Here is a 22894-nt window from a genome sequence, read left to right as displayed (position 1 = left end):
CCTAACCCTAACCCTAACAATAACTCTAAACTTGACCCTAACCCTAATCCTAAACGCTAGCACTCACTCTAACTCTAAACCTAACCATAACCCTAACCTAGCAGTACCCTTTAGTTTAAACCTAGACTTAACAGTAACCTTAGCCCTACCCTGACTCTAACCCTAACCCTAAACCTACTCCTAACACTAACCTTAACCCTAACTCCAACCTTAACACTAACACTCACTATTAACTGAAACTTCACCCGAACCCTAACTCTAACTCTAAACCTAACCATAACAATTAACCTAAACCCTCTCCTTAAGTGTAAACCTAACACTAACAGTCACCCTAAACCTTAACCGTATCCCCAACCCTAAACATAACGCTATCCCTAACCTTAAACCTAACCCTAACTCTAACACGAACAGAAACCCTATCTAACCCTAACCCTAACATTAACCCTAAACTTAAGCCTACCCTAACCATAAGGATAATCCTAAGCCTAACCCACTAAACCTAATGTCTAACACTAACTAAACTCCTAACCCGTATACTAACCCTTGTCTTAAGCTCCCCCGTAACCTAAACTTCATACTAAGGCTAAACCGAAACCTAACCCTAAACATAAGCGCAACCCTATCCCGAACTCTAAACCTAACCTTAACACTAACGTGAACACACACCCAAACTCTAGCCCTAACAACCGAAATAACCCTGCCCCTATCCTAAACTTCACCCAAACCCTAACCCTAACATTAACCCTAAACCTAAACCTAACCCAAACCTTATCCTGAAACATAACTCTAACCATAATGCTAGTCCATATGGAACCCTAATCTTAACCCTTACAATAGCCCTGAACCTAACCCTAAACGTAATCTTAATCCTAAACCGAGACCTAAACCTAACCCTAATCCTAACTCTAACCTTGACCCTAAATACAACACAAACTCTAATCCTATACCTGGACCTAAACCTAAATATTGCCCAACACCTAACCATAACCCTAAACCTAACCCTAACTCTAACCCTAATGATGACACTTCCCCTAAACCCTCACCTTAACTGTAAAATTAACCGTAACCCTCACCCTAACCCCTAACCGTATTCCCCAAACCTAACCCTAACACTATCCCTGAACCTAACCCTAACACTAACGTGAAACCCTGAGCCCTAACAATAACCCTAACCCTAACCCAAACCCTAACCCCTAACACCAAAGCCTAACCCAAACCTTAACCCTAACTCTCACCCGAACTCGAACACTAACCTGAAACCTAATCATAATCCTAACCATAACCCTAAACCAAACCTAACCATGGCCAGAACCACAATGCTTAACCGGAACCCTCACCCAAACCCTAACCCTAAACCACACTTCTAACCCCAACACCTTACCATGAGCATAATCCTAACCCTACCCAACCCTAACCATAAACCTAACCCTCACCCCAACCACAACGCCTAACACAAACCGGAACTCTGACTGTTAATTTCATGTAACCCTAACCTAAAATCTGACAATACCCTAAAACTAAACAGAACCCGTAAACTTAACCCTAACCCTAAAAATAACTTTAACACCACCTCAGAACGAACCCAAACCTTAGCCATAACCCTAACCCTCACCCTATCTTAAACTTCACCCTATCCCTAACCTAAAACTAACCCTAACTTTAACTTTAAAGAAAAAAAAACCCTACCCTTAAACCGAACCCTAACCTTAAACTCGGCCCACTTGTGACCCTAAACCGAACCCTTACAATATCGCTGACCCTGACCCTCGCCCTCAACCTAATCCTAATCCTAACCCTGACCCTAACCCTACCCTAACCTTAACCTGACTTTGAGCCTACTATAAACTTACACCTAACACTAACCCCTAACCCTAACTCTAACCGTAACCCTAGCCCTAACGGTAACACTCAAAACACTCATCTTAACTGTAAACGTAACTCTAACTCTTACCCTAACCCTAAACATAACCCTAAAACTAACCCTACCCTAAACCTAACAGAAACACTAACCCCTAACCCTAACTCTAACCCTAATCCTTAGCCTAAACCTAAACTTAACCCTAAACCTAAACCTAAACTCTCACCTTAACTCTAACCCTAACCCTAAACCAAACCCTCACTCTTAACCAAAATTTCACCCTAACCGGAACACTAAACCTACCCTAACTTCATTCAAACCCTAACCCTAAACAAAACTAAAACTAACCCTAACCCTAACCCTAATCCCAACCCTAAAGCTAAACATAAGCCTAACCCTGACCCTAACCTGAATCCTAACCCCTAACCCCTAACCCTAAACCTCACGCTTAACATAAACTTCATGCTAACCCTAACCCTAAAACTAAAAAAAGAAACCGAAACATAACACTAAATCTCCCCTGACCCTGACCCTAACCCTAATCCTGAGCATAAACCTAACCCTAACCCGAACTCTATCCCTAACCCTAACCGTAACACCCTAAAACATCAGCTTATCTGTAAACCTAACACTAACCCTCACACGAACCCCTAACCCTTTCACCAACCCTAACCCTATCCCTAATCCTAGCCCTAACCCTGACCTAAACCTAACCCTGACCCTAACCCGAAAATTAACCCTAACCTTCAGTCTACCGTAACCCTAACCCTAACAATAACTCTAAACTTGACCCTAACCCTAATCCTAAACGCTAGCACTCACTCTAACTCTAAACCTAACCATAACCCTAACCTAGCAGTACCCTTTAGTTTAAACCTAGACTTAACAGTAACCTTAGCCCTACCCTGACTCTAACCCTAACCCTAAACCTACTCCTAACACTAACCTTAACCCTAACTCCAACCTTAACACTAACACTCACTATTAACTGAAACTTCACCCGAACCCTAACTCTAACTCTAAACCTAACCATAACAATTAACCTAAACCCTCTCCTTAAGTGTAAACCTAACACTAACAGTCACCCTAAACCTTAACCGTATCCCCAACCCTAAACATAACGCTATCCCTAACCTTAAACCTAACCCTAACTCTAACACGAACAGAAACCCTATCTAACCCTAACCCTAACATTAACCCTAAACTTAAGCCTACCCTAACCATAAGGATAATCCTAAGCCTAACCCACTAAACCTAATGTCTAACACTAACTAAACTCCTAACCCGTATACTAACCCTTGTCTTAAGCTCCCCCGTAACCTAAACTTCATACTAAGGCTAAACCGAAACCTAACCCTAAACATAAGCGCAACCCTATCCCGAACTCTAAACCTAACCTTAACACTAACGTGAACACACACCCAAACTCTAGCCCTAACAACCGAAATAACCCTGCCCCTATCCTAAACTTCACCCAAACCCTAACCCTAACATTAACCCTAAACCTAAACCTAACCCAAACCTTATCCTGAAACATAACTCTAACCATAATGCTAGTCCATATGGAACCCTAATCTTAACCCTTACAATAGCCCTGAACCTAACCCTAAACGTAATCTTAATCCTAAACCGAGACCTAAACCTAACCCTAATCCTAACTCTAACCTTGACCCTAAATACAACACAAACTCTAATCCTATACCTGGACCTAAACCTAAATATTGCCCAACACCTAACCATAACCCTAAACCTAACCCTAACTCTAACCCTAATGATGACACTTCCCCTAAACCCTCACCTTAACTGTAAAATTAACCGTAACCCTCACCCTAACCCCTAACCGTATTCCCCAAACCTAACCCTAACACTATCCCTGAACCTAACCCTAACACTAACGTGAAACCCTGAGCCCTAACAATAACCCTAACCCTAACCCAAACCCTAACCCCTAACACCAAAGCCTAACCCAAACCTTAACCCTAACTCTCACCCGAACTCGAACACTAACCTGAAACCTAATCATAATCCTAACCATAACCCTAAACCAAACCTAACCATGGCCAGAACCACAATGCTTAACCGGAACCCTCACCCAAACCCTAACCCTAAACCACACTTCTAACCCCAACACCTTACCATGAGCATAATCCTAACCCTACCCAACCCTAACCATAAACCTAACCCTCACCCCAACCACAACGCCTAACACAAACCGGAACTCTGACTGTTAATTTCATGTAACCCTAACCTAAAATCTGACAATACCCTAAAACTAAACAGAACCCGTAAACTTAACCCTAACCCTAAAAATAACTTTAACACCACCTCAGAACGAACCCAAACCTTAGCCATAACCCTAACCCTCACCCTATCTTAAACTTCACCCTATCCCTAACCTAAAACTAACCCTAACTTTAACTTTAAAGAAAAAAAAACCCTACCCTTAAACTGAACCCTAACCTTAAACTCGGCCCACTTGTGACCCTAAACCGAACCCTTACAATATCGCTGACCCTGACCCTCGCCCTCAACCTAATCCTAATCCTAACCCTGACCCTAACCCTACCCTAACCTTAACCTGACTTTGAGCCTACTATAAACTTACACCTAACACTAACCCCTAACCCTAACTCTAACCGTAACCCTAGCCCTAACGGTAACACTCAAAACACTCATCTTAACTGTAAACGTAACTCTAACTCTTACCCTAACCCTAAACATAACCCTAAAACTAACCCTACCCTAAACCTAACAGAAACACTAACCCCTAACCCTAACTCTAACCCTAATCCTTAGCCTAAACCTAAACTTAACCCTAAACCTAAACCTAAACTCTCACCTTAACTCTAACCCTAACCCTAAACCAAACCCTCACTCTTAACCAAAATTTCACCCTAACCGGAACACTAAACCTACCCTAACTTCATTCAAACCCTAACCCTAAACAAAACTAAAACTAACCCTAACCCTAACCCTAATCCCAACCCTAAAGCTAAACATAAGCCTAACCCTGACCCTAACCTGAATCCTAACCCCTAACCCCTAACCCTAAACCTCACGCTTAACATAAACTTCATGCTAACCCTAACCCTAAAACTAAAAAAAGAAACCGAAACATAACACTAAATCTCCCCTGACCCTGACCCTAACCCTAATCCTGAGCATAAACCTAACCCTAACCCGAACTCTATCCCTAACCCTAACCGTAACACCCTAAAACATCAGCTTATCTGTAAACCTAACACTAACCCTCACACGAACCCCTAACCCTTTCACCAACCCTAACCCTATCCCTAATCCTAGCCCTAACCCTGACCTAAACCTAACCCTGACCCTAACCCGAAAATTAACCCTAACCTTCAGTCTACCGTAACCCTAACCCTAACCCTAACAATAACTCTAAACTTGACCCTAACCCTAATCCTAAACGCTAGCACTCACTCTAACTCTAAACCTAACCATAACCCTAACCTAGCAGTACCCTTTAGTTTAAACCTAGACTTAACAGTAACCTTAGCCCTACCCTGACTCTAACCCTAACCCTAAACCTACTCCTAACACTAACCTTAACCCTAACTCCAACCTTAACACTAACACTCACTATTAACTGAAACTTCACCCGAACCCTAACTCTAACTCTAAACCTAACCATAACAATTAACCTAAACCCTCTCCTTAAGTGTAAACCTAACACTAACAGTCACCCTAAACCTTAACCGTATCCCCAACCCTAAACATAACGCTATCCCTAACCTTAAACCTAACCCTAACTCTAACACGAACAGAAACCCTATCTAACCCTAACCCTAACCTTAACCCTAAACTTAAGCCTACCCTAACCATAAGGATAATCCTAAGCCTAACCCACTAAACCTAATGTCTAACACTAACTAAAATCCTAACCCGTATACTAACCCTTGTCTTAAGCTCACCCGTAACCTAAACTTCATACTAAGGCTAAACCGAAACCTAACCCTAAACATAAGCGCAACCCTAACCCGAACCCTAAACCTAACCTTAACACTAACGTGAACACACACCCAAACTCTAGCCCTAACAACCGAAATAACCCTGCCCCTATCCTAAACTTCACCCAAACCCTAACCCTAACATTAACCCTAAACCTAAACCTAACCCAAACCTTATCCTGAAACATAACTCTAACCATAATGCTAGTCCATATGGAACCCTAATCTTAACCCTTACAATAGCCCTGAACCTAACCCTAAACGTAATCTTAATCCTAAACCGAGACCTAAACCTAACCCTAATCCTAACTCTAACCTTGACCCTAAATACAACACAAACTCTAATCCTATACCTGGACCTAAACCTAAATATTGCCCAACACCTAACCATAACCCTAAACCTAACCCTAACTCTAACCCTAATGATGACACTTCCCCTAAACCCTCACCTTAACTGTAAAATTAACCGTAACCCTCACCCTAACCCCTAACCGTATTCCCCAAACCTAACCCTAACACTATCCCTGAACCTAACCCTAACACTAACGTGAAACCCTGAGCCCTAACAATAACCCTAACCCTAACCCAAACCTTAACCCCTAACACCAAAGCCTAACCCAAACCTTAACCCTAACTCTCACCCGAACTCGAACACTAACCTGAAACCTAATCATAATCCTAACCATAACCCTAAACCAAACCTAACCATGGCCAGAACCACAATGCTTAACCGGAACCCTCACCCAAACCCTAACCCTAAACCACACTTCTAACCCCAACACCTTACCATGAGCATAATCCTAACCCTACCCAACCCTAACCATAAACCTAACCCTCACCCCAACCACAACGCCTAACACAAACCGGAACTCTGACTGTTAATTTCATGTAACCCTAACCTAAAATCTGACAATACCCTAAAACTAAACAGAACCCGTAAACTTAACCCTAACCCTAAAAATAACTTTAACACCACCTCAGAACGAACCCAAACCTTAGCCATAACCCTAACCCTCACCCTATCTTAAACTTCACCCTATCCCTAACCTAAAACTAACCCTAACTTTAACTTTAAAGAAAAAAAAACCCTACCCTTAAACTGAACCCTAACCTTAAACTCGGCCCACTTGTGACCCTAAACCGAACCCTTACAATATCGCTGACCCTGACCCTCGCCCTCAACCTAATCCTAATCCTAACCCTGACCCTAACCCTACCCTAACCTTAACCTGACTTTGAGCCTACTATAAACTTACACCTAACACTAACCCCTAACCCTAACTCTAACCGTAACCCTAGCCCTAACGGTAACACTCAAAACACTCATCTTAACTGTAAACGTAACTCTAACTCTTACCCTAACCCTAAACATAACCCTAAAACTAACCCTACCCTAAACCTAACAGAAACACTAACCCCTAACCCTAACTCTAACCCTAATCCTTAGCCTAAACCTAAACTTAACCCTAAACCTAAACCTAAACTCTCACCTTAACTCTAACCCTAACCCTAAACCAAACCCTCACTCTTAACCAAAATTTCACCCTAACCGGAACACTAAACCTACCCTAACTTCATTCAAACCCTAACCCTAAACAAAACTAAAACTAACCCTAACCCTAACCCTAATCCCAACCCTAAAGCTAAACATAAGCCTAACCCTGACCCTAACCTGAATCCTAACCCCTAACCCCTAACCCTAAACCTCACGCTTAACATAAACTTCATGCTAACCCTAACCCTAAAACTAAAAAAAGAAACCGAAACATAACACTAAATCTCCCCTGACCCTGACCCTAACCCTAATCCTGAGCATAAACCTAACCCTAACCCGAACTCTATCCCTAACCCTAACCGTAACACCCTAAAACATCAGCTTATCTGTAAACCTAACACTAACCCTCACACGAACCCCTAACCCTTTCACCAACCCTAACCCTATCCCTAATCCTAGCCCTAACCCTGACCTAAACCTAACCCTGACCCTAACCCGAAAATTAACCCTAACCTTCAGTCTACCGTAACCCTAACCCTAACCCTAACAATAACTCTAAACTTGACCCTAACCCTAATCCTAAACGCTAGCACTCACTCTAACTCTAAACCTAACCATAACCCTAACCTAGCAGTACCCTTTAGTTTAAACCTAGACTTAACAGTAACCTTAGCCCTACCCTGACTCTAACCCTAACCCTAAACCTACTCCTAACACTAACCTTAACCCTAACTCCAACCTTAACACTAACACTCACTATTAACTGAAACTTCACCCGAACCCTAACTCTAACTCTAAACCTAACCATAACAATTAACCTAAACCCTCTCCTTAAGTGTAAACCTAACACTAACAGTCACCCTAAACCTTAACCGTATCCCCAACCCTAAACATAACGCTATCCCTAACCTTAAACCTAACCCTAACTCTAACACGAACAGAAACCCTATCTAACCCTAACCCTAACCTTAACCCTAAACTTAAGCCTACCCTAACCATAAGGATAATCCTAAGCCTAACCCACTAAACCTAATGTCTAACACTAACTAAAATCCTAACCCGTATACTAACCCTTGTCTTAAGCTCACCCGTAACCTAAACTTCATACTAAGGCTAAACCGAAACCTAACCCTAAACATAAGCGCAACCCTAACCCGAACCCTAAACCTAACCTTAACACTAACGTGAACACACACCCAAACTCTAGCCCTAACAACCGAAATAACCCTGCCCCTATCCTAAACTTCACCCAAACCCTAACCCTAACATTAACCCTAAACCTAAACCTAACCCAAACCTTATCCTGAAACATAACTCTAACCATAATGCTAGTCCATATGGAACCCTAATCTTAACCCTTACAATAGCCCTGAACCTAACCCTAAACGTAATCTTAATCCTAAACCGAGACCTAAACCTAACCCTAATCCTAACTCTAACCTTGACCCTAAATACAACACAAACTCTAATCCTATACCTGGACCTAAACCTAAATATTGCCCAACACCTAACCATAACCCTAAACCTAACCCTAACTCTAACCCTAATGATGACACTTCCCCTAAACCCTCACCTTAACTGTAAAATTAACCGTAACCCTCACCCTAACCCCTAACCGTATTCCCCAAACCTAACCCTAACACTATCCCTGAACCTAACCCTAACACTAACGTGAAACCCTGAGCCCTAACAATAACCCTAACCCTAACCCAAACCTTAACCCCTAACACCAAAGCCTAACCCAAACCTTAACCCTAACTCTCACCCGAACTCGAACACTAACCTGAAACCTAATCATAATCCTAACCATAACCCTAAACCAAACCTAACCATGGCCAGAACCACAATGCTTAACCGGAACCCTCACCCAAACCCTAACCCTAAACCACACTTCTAACCCCAACACCTTACCATGAGCATAATCCTAACCCTACCCAACCCTAACCATAAACCTAACCCTCACCCCAACCACAACGCCTAACACAAACCGGAACTCTGACTGTTAATTTCATGTAACCCTAACCTAAAATCTGACAATACCCTAAAACTAAACAGAACCCGTAAACTTAACCCTAACCCTAAAAATAACTTTAACACCACCTCAGAACGAACCCAAACCTTAGCCATAACCCTAACCCTCACCCTATCTTAAACTTCACCCTATCCCTAACCTAAAACTAACCCTAACTTTAACTTTAAAGAAAAAAAAACCCTACCCTTAAACTGAACCCTAACCTTAAACTCGGCCCACTTGTGACCCTAAACCGAACCCTTACAATATCGCTGACCCTGACCCTCGCCCTCAACCTAATCCTAATCCTAACCCTGACCCTAACCCTACCCTAACCTTAACCTGACTTTGAGCCTACTATAAACTTACACCTAACACTAACCCCTAACCCTAACTCTAACCGTAACCCTAGCCCTAACGGTAACACTCAAAACACTCATCTTAACTGTAAACGTAACTCTAACTCTTACCCTAACCCTAAACATAACCCTAAAACTAACCCTACCCTAAACCTAACAGAAACACTAACCCCTAACCCTAACTCTAACCCTAATCCTTAGCCTAAACCTAAACTTAACCCTAAACCTAAACCTAAACTCTCACCTTAACTCTAACCCTAACCCTAAACCAAACCCTCACTCTTAACCAAAATTTCACCCTAACCGGAACACTAAACCTACCCTAACTTCATTCAAACCCTAACCCTAAACAAAACTAAAACTAACCCTAACGCTAACCCTAATCCCAACCCTAAAGCTAAACATAAGCCTAACCCTGACCCTAACCTGAATCCTAACCCCTAACCCTAAACCTCACGCTTAACATAAACTTCATGCTAAGCCTAACCCTAAAACTAAAAAAAGAAACCGAAACATAACACTAAATCTCCCCTGACCCTGACCCTAACCCTAATCCTAAGCATAAACCTAACCCTAACCCTAACTCTATCCCTAACCCTAACCGTAACACCCTAAAACATCAGCTTATCTGTAAACCTAACACTAACCCTCACACGAACCCCTAACCCTTTCACCAACCCTAACCCTATCCCTAATCCTAGCCCTAACCCTGACCTAAACCTAACCCTGACCCTAACCCGAAAATTAACCCTAACCTTCAGTCTACCGTAACCCTAACCCTAACCCTAACAATAACTCTAAACTTGACCCTAACCCTAATCCTAAACGCTAGCACTCACTCTAACTCTAAACCTAACCATAACCCTAACCTAGCAGTACCCTTTAGTTTAAACCTAGACTTAACAGTAACCTTAGCCCTACCCTGACTCTAACCCTAACCCTAAACCTACTCCTAACACTAACCTTAACCCTAACTCCAACCTTAACACTAACACTCACTATTAACTGAAACTTCACCCGAACCCTAACTCTAACTCTAAACCTAACCATAACAATTAACCTAAACCCTCTCCTTAAGTGTAAACCTAACACTAACAGTCACCCTAAACCTTAACCGTATCCCCAACCCTAAACATAACGCTATCCCTAACCTTAAACCTAACCCTAACTCTAACACGAACAGAAACCCTATCTAACCCTAACCCTAACCTTAACCCTAAACTTAAGCCTACCCTAACCATAAGGATAATCCTAAGCCTAACCCACTAAACCTAATGTCTAACACTAACTAAACTCCTAACCCGTATACTAACCCTTGTCTTAAGCTCACCCGTAACCTAAACTTCATACTAAGGCTAAACCGAAACCTAACCCTAAACATAAGCGCAACCCTAACCCGAACCCTAAACCTAACCTTAACACTAACGTGAACACACACCCAAACTCTAGCCCTAACAACCGAAATAACCCTGCCCCTATCCTAAACTTCACCCAAACCCTAACCCTAACATTAACCCTAAACCTAAACCTAACCCAAACCTTATCCTGAAACATAACTCTAACCATAATGCTAGTCCATATGGAACCCTAATCTTAACCCTTACAATAGCCCTGAACCTAACCCTAAACGTAATCTTAATCCTAAACCGAGACCTAAACCTAACCCTAATCCTAACTCTAACCTTGACCCTAAATACAACACAAACTCTAATCCTATACCTGGACCTAAACCTAAATATTGCCCAACACCTAACCATAACCCTAAACCTAACCCTAACTCTAACCCTAATGATGACACTTCCCCTAAACCCTCACCTTAACTGTAAAATTAACCGTAACCCTCACCCTAACCCCTAACCGTATTCCCCAAACCTAACCCTAACACTATCCCTGAACCTAACCCTAACACTAACGTGAAACCCTGAGCCCTAACAATAACCCTAACCCTAACCCAAACCTTAACCCCTAACACCAAAGCCTAACCCAAACCTTAACCCTAACTCTCACCCGAACTCGAACACTAACCTGAAACCTAATCATAATCCTAACCATACCCCTAAACCAAACCTAACCATGGCCAGAACCACAATGCTTAACCGGAACCCTCACCCAAACCCTAACCCTAAACCACACTTCTAACCCCAACACCTTACCATGAGCATAATCCTAACCCTACCCAACCCTAACCATAAACCTAACCCTCACCCCAACCACAACGCCTAACACAAACCGGAACTCTGACTGTTAATTTCATGTAACCCTAACCTAAAATCTAACAATACCCTAAAACTAAACAGAACCCGTAAACTTAACCCTAACCCTAAAAATAACTTTAACACCACCTCAGAACGAACCCAAACCTTAGCCATAACCCTAACCCTCACCCTATCTTAAACTTCACCCTATCCCTAACCTAAAACTAACCCTAACTTTAACTTTAAAGAAAAAAAAACCCTACCCTTAAACCGAACCCTAACCTTAAACTCGGCCCACTTGTGACCCTAAACCGAACCCTTACAATATCGCTGACCCTGACCCTCACCCTCAACCTAATCCTAATCCTAACCCTGACCCTAACCCTACCCTAACCTTAACCTGACTTTGAGCCTACTATAAACTTACACCTAACACTAACCCCTAACCCTAACTCTAACCGTAACCCTAGCCCTAACGGTAACACCCAAAACACTCATCTTAACTGTAAACGTAACTCTAACTCTTACCCTAACCCTAAACTTAAGCCTAAAACTAACCCTACCCTAAACCTAACAGAAACACTAACCCGTAACCCTAACTCTAACCCTAATCCTTAGCCTAAACCTAAACTTAACCCTAAACCTAAACCTAAACTCTCACCTTAACTCTAACCCTAACCCTAAACCAAACCCTCACTCTTAACCAAAATTTCACCCTAACCGGAACACTAAACCTACCCTAACTTCATTCAAACCCTAACCCTAAACAAAACTAAAACTAACCCTAACCCTAACCCTAATCCCAACCCTAAAGCTAAACATAAGCCTAACCCTGACCCTAACCTGAATCCTAACCCCTAACCCCTAACCCTAAACCTCACGCTTAACATAAACTTCATGCTAAGCCTAACCCTAAAACTAAAAAAAGAAACCGAAACATAACACTAAATCTCCCCTGACCCTGACCCTAACCCTAATCCTGAGCATAAACCTAACCCTAACCCGAACTCTATCCCTAACCCTAACCGTAACACCCTAAAACATCAGCTTATCTGTAAACCTAACACTAACCCTCACACGAAGCCCTAACCCTTTCACCAACCCTAACCCTATCCCTAATCCTAGCCCTAACCCTGACCTAAACCTAACCCTTACCCTAACCCGAAAATTAACCCTAACCTTCAGTCTACCGTAACCCTAACCCTAACCCTAACAATAACTCTAAACTTGACCCTAACCCTAATCCTAAACGCTAGCACTCACTCTAACTCTAAACCTAACCATAACCCTAACCTAGCAGTACCCTTTAGTGTAAACCTAGACTTAACAGTAACCTTAGCCCTACCCTGACTCTAACCCTAACCCTAAACCTACTCCTAACACTAACCTTAACCCTAACTCCAACCTTAACACTAACACTCACTATTAACTGAAACTTCACCCGAACCCTAACTCTAACTCTAAACCTAACCATAACAATTAACCTAAACCCTCTCCTTAAGTGTAAACCTAACACTAACAGTCACCCTAAACCTTAACCGTATCCCCAACCCTAAACATAACGCTATCCCTAACCTTAAACCTAACCCTAACTCTAACACGAACAGAAACCCTATCTAACCCTAACCCTAACATTAACCCTAAACTTAAGCCTACCCTAACCATAAGGATAATCCTAAGCCTAACCCACTAAACCTAATGTCTAACACTAACTAAACTCCTAACCCGTATACTAACCCTTGTCTTAAGCTCACCCGTAACCTAAACTTCATACTAAGGCTAAACCGAAACCTAACCCTAAACATAAGCGCAACCCTATCCCGAACTCTAAACCTAACCTTAACACTAACGTGAACACACACCCAAACTCTAGCCCTAACAACCGAAATAACCCTGCCCCTATCCTAAACTTCACCCAAACCCTAACCCTAACATTAACCCTAAACCTAAACCTAACCCAAACCTTATCCTGAAACATAACTCTAACCATAATGCTAGTCCATATGGAACCCTAATCTTAACCCTTACAATAGCCCTGAACCTAACCCTAAACGTAATCTTAATCCTAAACCGAGACCTAAACCTAACCCTAATCCTAACTCTAACCTTGACCCTAAATACAACACAAACTCTAATCCTATACCTGGACCTAAACCTAAATATTGCCCAACACCTAACCATAACCCTAAACCTAACCCTAACTCTAACCCTAATGATGACACTTCCCCTAAACCCTCACCTTAACTGTAAAATTAACCGTAACCCTCACCCTAACCCCTAACCGTATTCCCCAAACCTAACCCTAACACTATCCCTGAACCTAACCCTAACACTAACGTGAAACCCTGAGCCCTAACAATAACCCTAACCCTAACCCAAACCCTAACCCCTAACACCAAAGCCTAACCCAAACCTTAACCCTAACTCTCACCCGAACTCGAACACTAACCTGAAACCTAATCATAATCCTAACCATAACCCTAAACCAAACCTAACCATGGCCAGAACCACAATGCTTAACCGGAACCCTCACCCAAACCCTAACCCTAAACCACACTTCTAACCCCAACACCTTACCATGAGCATAATCCTAACCCTACCCAACCCTAACCATAAACCTAACCCTCACCCCAACCACAACGCCTAACACAAACCGGAACTCTGACTGTTAATTTCATGTAACCCTAACCTAAAATCTGACAATACCCTAAAACTAAACAGAACCCGTAAACTTAACCCTAACCCTAAAAATAACTTTAACACCACCTCAGAACGAACCCAAACCTTAGCCATAACCCTAACCCTCACCCTATCTTAAACTTCACCCTATCCCTAACCTAAAACTAACCCTAACTTTAACTTTCAAGAAAAAAAAACCCTACCCTTAAACTGAACCCTAACCTTAAACTCGGCCCACTTGTGACCCTAAACCGAACCCTTACAATATCGCTGACCCTGACCCTCGCCCTCAACCTAATCCTAATCCTAACCCTGACCCTAACCCTACCCTAACCTTAACCTGACTTTGAGCCTACTATAAACTTACACCTAACACTAACCCCTAACCCTAACTCTAACCGTAACCCTAGCCCTAACGGTAACACTCAAAACACTCATCTTAACTGTAAACGTAACTCTAACTCTTACCCTAACCCTAAACATAACCCTAAAACTAACCCTACCCTAAACCTAACAGAAACACTAACCCCTAACCCTAACTCTAACCCTAATCCTTAGCCTAAACCTAAACTTAACCCTAAACCTAAACCTAAACTCTCACCTTAACTCTAACCCTAACCCTAAACCAAACCCTCACTCTTAACCAAAATTTCACCCTAACCGGAACACTAAACCTACCCTAACTTCATTCAAACCCTAACCCTAAACAAAACTAAAACTAACCCTAACCCTAACCCTAATCCCAACCCTAAAGCTAAACATAAGCCTAACCCTGACCCTAACCTGAATCCTAACCCCTAACCCCTAACCCTAAACCTCACGCTTAACATAAACTTCATGCTAACCCTAACCCTAAAACTAAAAAAAGAAACCGAAACATAACACTAAATCTCCCCTGACCCTGACCCTAACCCTAATCCTGAGCATAAACCTAACCCTAACCCGAACTCTATCCCTAACCCTAACCGTAACACCCTAAAACATCAGCTTATCTGTAAACCTAACACTAACCCTCACACGAACCCCTAACCCTTTCACCAACCCTAACCCTATCCCTAATCCTAGCCCTAACCCTGACCTAAACCTAACCCTGACCCTAACCCGAAAATTAACCCTAACCTTCAGTCTACCGTAACCCTAACCCTAACCCTAACAATAACTCTAAACTTGACCCTAACCCTAATCCTAAACGCTAGCACTCACTCTAACTCTAAACCTAACCATAACCCTAACCTAGCAGTACCCTTTAGTTTAAACCTAGACTTAACAGTAACCTTAGCCCTACCCTGACTCTAACCCTAACCCTAAACCTACTCCTAACACTAACCTTAACCCTAACTCCAACCTTAACACTAACACTCACTATTAACTGAAACTTCACCCGAACCCTAACTCTAACTCTAAACCTAACCATAACAATTAACCTAAACCCTCTCCTTAAGTGTAAACCTAACACTAACAGTCACCCTAAACCTTAACCGTATCCCCAACCCTAAACATAACGCTATCCCTAACCTTAAACCTAACCCTAACTCTAACACGAACAGAAACCCTATCTAACCCTAACCCTAACATTAACCCTAAACTTAAGCCTACCCTAACCATAAGGATAATCCTAAGCCTAACCCACTAAACCTAATGTCTAACACTAACTAAACTCCTAACCCGTATACTAACCCTTGTCTTAAGCTCCCCCGTAACCTAAACTTCATACTAAGGCTAAACCGAAACCTAACCCTAAACATAAGCGCAACCCTATCCCGAACTCTAAACCTAACCTTAACACTAACGTGAACACACACCCAAACTCTAGCCCTAACAACCGAAATAACCCTGCCCCTATCCTAAACTTCACCCAAACCCTAACCCTAACATTAACCCTAAACCTAAACCTAACCCAAACCTTATCCTGAAACATAACTCTAACCATAATGCTAGTCCATATGGAACCCTAATCTTAACCCTTACAATAGCCCTGAACCTAACCCTAAACGTAATCTTAATCCTAAACCGAGACCTAAACCTAACCCTAATCCTAACTCTAACCTTGACCCTAAATACAACACAAACTCTAATCCTATACCTGGACCTAAACCTAAATATTGCCCAACACCTAACCATAACCCTAAACCTAACCCTAACTCTAACCCTAATGATGACACTTCCCCTAAACCCTCACCTTAACTGTAAAATTAACCGTAACCCTCACCCTAACCCCTAACCGTATTCCCCAAACCTAACCCTAACACTATCCCTGAACCTAACCCTAACACTAACGTGAAACCCTGAGCCCTAACAATAACCCTAACCCTAACCCAAACCCTAACCCCTAACACCAAAGCCTAACCCAAACCTTAACCCTAACTCTCACCCGAACTCGAACACTAACCTGAAACCTAATCATAATCCTAACCATAACCCTAAACCAAACCTAACCATGGCCAGAACCACAATGCTTAACCGGAACCCTCACCCAAACCCTAACCCTAAACCACACTTCTAACCCCAACACCTTACCATGAGCATAATCCTAACCCTACCCAACCCTAACCATAAACCTAACCCTCACCCCAACCACAACGCCTAACACAAACCGGAACTCTGACTGTTAATTTCATGTAACCCTAACCTAAAATCTGACAATACCCTAAAACTAAACAGAACCCGTAAACTTAACCCTAACCCTAAAAATAACTTTAACACCACCTCAGAACGAACCCAAACCTTAGCCATAACCCTAACCCTCACCCTATCTTAAACTTCACCCTATCCCTAACCTAAAACTAACCCTAACTTTAACTTTAAAGAAAAAAAAACCCTACCCTTAAACCGAACCCTAACCTTAAACTCGGCCCACTTGTGACCCTAAACCGAACCCTTACAATATCGCTGACCCTGACCCTCGCCCTCAACCTAATCCTAATCCTAACCCTGACCCTAACCCTACCCTAACCTTAACCTGACTTTGAGCCTACTATAAACTTACACCTAACACTAACCCCTAACCCTAACTCTAACCGTAACCCTAGCCCTAACGGTAACACTCAAAACACTCATCTTAACTGTAAACGTAACTCTAACTCTTACCCTAACCCTAAACATAACCCTAAAACTAACCCTACCCTAAACCTAACAGAAACACTAACCCCTAACCCTAACTCTAACCCTAATCCTTAGCCTAAACCTAAACTTAACCCTAAACCTAAACCTAAACTCTCACCTTAACTCTAACCCTAACCCTAAACCAAACCCTCACTCTTAACCAAAATTTCACCCTAACCGGAACACTAAACCTACCCTAACTTCATTCAAACCCTAACCCTAAACAAAACTAAAACTAACCCTAACCCTAACCCTAATCCCAACCCTAAAGCTAAACATAAGCCTAACCCTGACCCTAACCTGAATCCTAACCCCTAACCCCTAACCCTAAACCTCACGCTTAACATAAACTTCATGCTAACCCTAACCCTAAAACTAAAAAAAGAAACCGAAACATAACACTAAATCTCCCCTGACCCTGACCCTAACCCTAATCCTGAGCATAAACCTAACCCTAACCCGAACTCTATCCCTAACCCTAACCGTAACACCCTAAAACATCAGCTTATCTGTAAACCTAACACTAACCCTCACACGAACCCCTAACCCTTTCACCAACCCTAACCCTATCCCTAATCCTAGCCCTAACCCTGACCTAAACCTAACCCTGACCCTAACCCGAAAATTAACCCTAACCTTCAGTCTACCGTAACCCTAACCCTAACAATAACTCTAAACTTGACCCTAACCCTAATCCTAAACGCTAGCACTCACTCTAACTCTAAACCTAACCATAACCCTAACCTAGCAGTACCCTTTAGTTTAAACCTAGACTTAACAGTAACCTTAGCCCTACCCTGACTCTAACCCTAACCCTAAACCTACTCCTAACACTAACCTTAACCCTAACTCCAACCTTAACACTAACACTCACTATTAACTGAAACTTCACCCGAACCCTAACTCTAACTCTAAACCTAACCATAACAATTAACCTAAACCCTCTCCTTAAGTGTAAACCTAACACTAACAGTCACCCTAAACCTTAACCGTATCCCCAACCCTAAACATAACGCTATCCCTAACCTTAAACCTAACCCTAACTCTAACACGAACAGAAACCCTATCTAACCCTAACCCTAACATTAACCCTAAACTTAAGCCTACCCTAACCATAAGGATAATCCTAAGCCTAACCCACTAAACCTAATGTCTAACACTAACTAAACTCCTAACCCGTATACTAACCCTTGTCTTAAGCTCACCCGTAACCTAAACTTCATACTAAGGCTAAACCGAAACCTAACCCTAAACATAAGCGCAACCCTATCCCGAACTCTAAACCTAACCTTAACACTAACGTGAACACACACCCAAACTCTAGCCCTAACAACCGAAATAACCCTGCCCCTATCCTAAACTTCACCCAAACCCTAACCCTAACATTAACCCTAAACCTAAACCTAACCCAAACCTTATCCTGAAACATAACTCTAACCATAATGCTAGTCCATATGGAACCCTAATCTTAACCCTTACAATAGCCCTGAACCTAACCCTAAACGTAATCTTAATCCTAAACCGAGACCTAAACCTAACCCTAATCCTAACTCTAACCTTGACCCTAAATACAACACAAACTCTAATCCTATACCTGGACCTAAACCTAAATATTGCCCAACACCTAACCATAACCCTAAACCTAACCCTAACTCTAACCCTAATGATGACACTTCCCCTAAACCCTCACCTTAACTGTAAAATTAACCGTAACCCTCACCCTAACCCCTAACCGTATTCCCCAAACCTAACCCTAACACTATCCCTGAACCTAACCCTAACACTAACGTGAAACCCTGAGCCCTAACAATAACCCTAACCCTAACCCAAACCCTAACCCCTAACACCAAAGCCTAACCCAAACCTTAACCCTAACTCTCACCCGAACTCGAACACTAACCTGAAACCTAATCATAATCCTAACCATAACCCTAAACCAAACCTAACCATGGCCAGAACCACAATGCTTAACCGGAACCCTCACCCAAACCCTAACCCTAAACCACACTTCTAACCCCAACACCTTACCATGAGCATAATCCTAACCCTACCCAACCCTAACCATAAACCTAACCCTCACCCCAACCACAACGCCTAACACAAACCGGAACTCTGACTGTTAATTTCATGTAACCCTAACCTAAAATCTGACAATACCCTAAAACTAAACAGAACCCGTAAACTTAACCCTAACCCTAAAAATAACTTTAACACCACCTCAGAACGAACCCAAACCTTAGCCATAACCCTAACCCTCACCCTATCTTAAACTTCACCCTATCCCTAACCTAAAACTAACCCTAACTTTAACTTTAAAGAAAAAAAAACCCTACCCTTAAACTGAACCCTAACCTTAAACTCGGCCCACTTGTGACCCTAAACCGAACCCTTACAATATCGCTGACCCTGACCCTCGCCCTCAACCTAATCCTAATCCTAACCCTGACCCTAACCCTACCCTAACCTTAACCTGACTTTGAGCCTACTATAAACTTACACCTAACACTAACCCCTAACCCTAACTCTAACCGTAACCCTAGCCCTAACGGTAACACTCAAAACACTCATCTTAACTGTAAACGTAACTCTAACTCTTACCCTAACCCTAAACATAACCCTAAAACTAACCCTACCCTAAACCTAACAGAAACACTAACCCCTAACCCTAACTCTAACCCTAATCCTTAGCCTAAACCTAAACTTAACCCTAAACCTAAACCTAAACTCTCACCTTAACTCTAACCCTAACCCTAAACCAAACCCTCACTCTTAACCAAAATTTCACCCTAACCGGAACACTAAACCTACCCTAACTTCATTCAAACCCTAACCCTAAACAAAACTAAAACTAACCCTAACCCTAACCCTAATCCCAACCCTAAAGCTAAACATAAGCCTAACCCTGACCCTAACCTGAATCCTAACCCCTAACCCCTAACCCTAAACCTCACGCTTAACATCAACTTCATGCTAACCCTAACCCTAAAACTAAAAAAAGAAACCGAAACATAACACTAAATCTCCCCTGACCCTGACCCTAACCCTAATCCTGAGCATAAACCTAACCCTAACCCGAACTCTATCCCTAACCCTAACCGTAACACCCTAAAACATCAGCTTATCTGTAAACCTAACACTAACCCTCACACGAACCCCTAACCCTTTCACCAACCCTAACCCTATCCCTAATCCTAGCCCTAACCCTGACCTAAACCTAACCCTGACCCTAACCCGAAAATTAACCCTAACCTTCAGTCTACCGTAACCCTAACCCTAACCCTAACAATAACTCTAAACTTGACCCTAACCCTAATCCTAAACGCTAGCACTCACTCTAACTCTAAACCTAACCATAACCCTAACCTAGCAGTACCCTTTAGTTTAAACCTAGACTTAACAGTAACCTTAGCCCTACCCTGACTCTAACCCTAACCCTAAACCTACTCCTAACACTAACCTTAACCCTAACTCCAACCTTAACACTAACACTCACTATTAACTGAAACTTCACCCGAACCCTAACTCTAACTCTAAACCTAACCATAACAATTAACCTAAACCCTCTCCTTAAGTGTAAACCTAACACTAACAGTCACCCTAAACCTTAACCGTATCCCCAACCCTAAACATAACGCTATCCCTAACCTTAAACCTAACCCTAACTCTAACACGAACAGAAACCCTATCTAACCCTAACCCTAACCTTAACCCTAAACTTAAGCCTACCCTAACCATAAGGATAATCCTAAGCCTAACCCACTAAACCTAATGTCTAACACTAACTAAAATCCTAACCCGTATACTAACCCTTGTCTTAAGCTCACCCGTAACCTAAACTTCATACTAAGGCTAAACCGAAACCTAACCCTAAACATAAGCGCAACCCTAACCCGAACCCTAAACCTAACCTTAACACTAACGTGAACACACACCCAAACTCTAGCCCTAACAACCGAAATAACCCTGCCCCTATCCTAAACTTCACCCAAACCCTAACCCTAACATTAACCCTAAACCTAAACCTAACCCAAACCTTATCCTGAAACATAACTCTAACCATAATGCTAGTCCATATGGAACCCTAATCTTAACCCTTACAATAGCCCTGAACCTAACCCTAAACGTAATCTTAATCCTAAACCGAGACCTAAACCTAACCCTAATCCTAACTCTAACCTTGACCCTAAATACAACACAAACTCTAATCCTATACCTGGACCTAAACCTAAATATTGCCCAACACCTAACCATAACCCTAAACCTAACCCTAACTCTAACCCTAATGATGACACTTCCCCTAAACCCTCACCTTAACTGTAAAATTAACCGTAACCCTCACCCTAACCCCTAACCGTATTCCCCAAACCTAACCCTAACACTATCCCTGAACCTAACCCTAACACTAACGTGAAACCCTGAGCCCTAACAATAACCCTAACCCTAACCCAAACCTTAACCCCTAACACCAAAGCCTAACCCAAACCTTAACCCTAACTCTCACCCTAACTCGAACACTAACCTGAAACCTAATCATAATCCTAACCATAACCCTAAACCAAACCTAACCATGGCCAGAACCACAATGCTTAACCGGAACCCTCACCCAAACCCTAACCCTAAACCACACTTCTAACCCCAACACCTTACCATGAGCATAATCCTAACCCTACCCAACCCTAACCATAAACCTAACCCTCACCCCAACCACAACGCCTAACACAAACCGGAACTCTGACTGTTAATTTCATGTAACCCTAACCTAAAATCTAACAATACCCTAAAACTAAACAGAACCCGTAAACTTAACCCTAACCCTAAAAATAACTTTAACACCACCTCAGAACGAACCCAAACCTTAGCCATAACCCTAACCCTCACCCTATCTTAAACTTCACCCTATCCCTAACCTAAAACTAACCCTAACTTTAACTTTAAAGAAAAAATAACCCTACCCCTAAACCGAACCCTAACCTTAAACTCGGCCCACTTGTGACCCTAAACCTAACCCTTACAATATCGCTGACCCTAACCCTCGCCCTCAACCTAATCCTAATCCTAACCCTGACCCTAACCCTACCCTAACCTTAACCTGACTTTGAGCCTACTATAAACTTACACCTAACACTAACCCCTAACCCTAACTCTAACCGTAACCCTAGCCCTAACGGTAACACCCAAAACACTCAACTTAACTGTAAACGTAACTCTAACTCTTACCCTAACCCTA

This window comes from Elephas maximus, chromosome 7 (genome assembly GCF_024166365.1).
Source record: "Elephas maximus indicus isolate mEleMax1 chromosome 7, mEleMax1 primary haplotype, whole genome shotgun sequence".
NCBI classification, from domain to species: domain Eukaryota; kingdom Metazoa; phylum Chordata; class Mammalia; order Proboscidea; family Elephantidae; genus Elephas; species Elephas maximus.
This window is presented reverse-complemented; position numbering follows the sequence as displayed.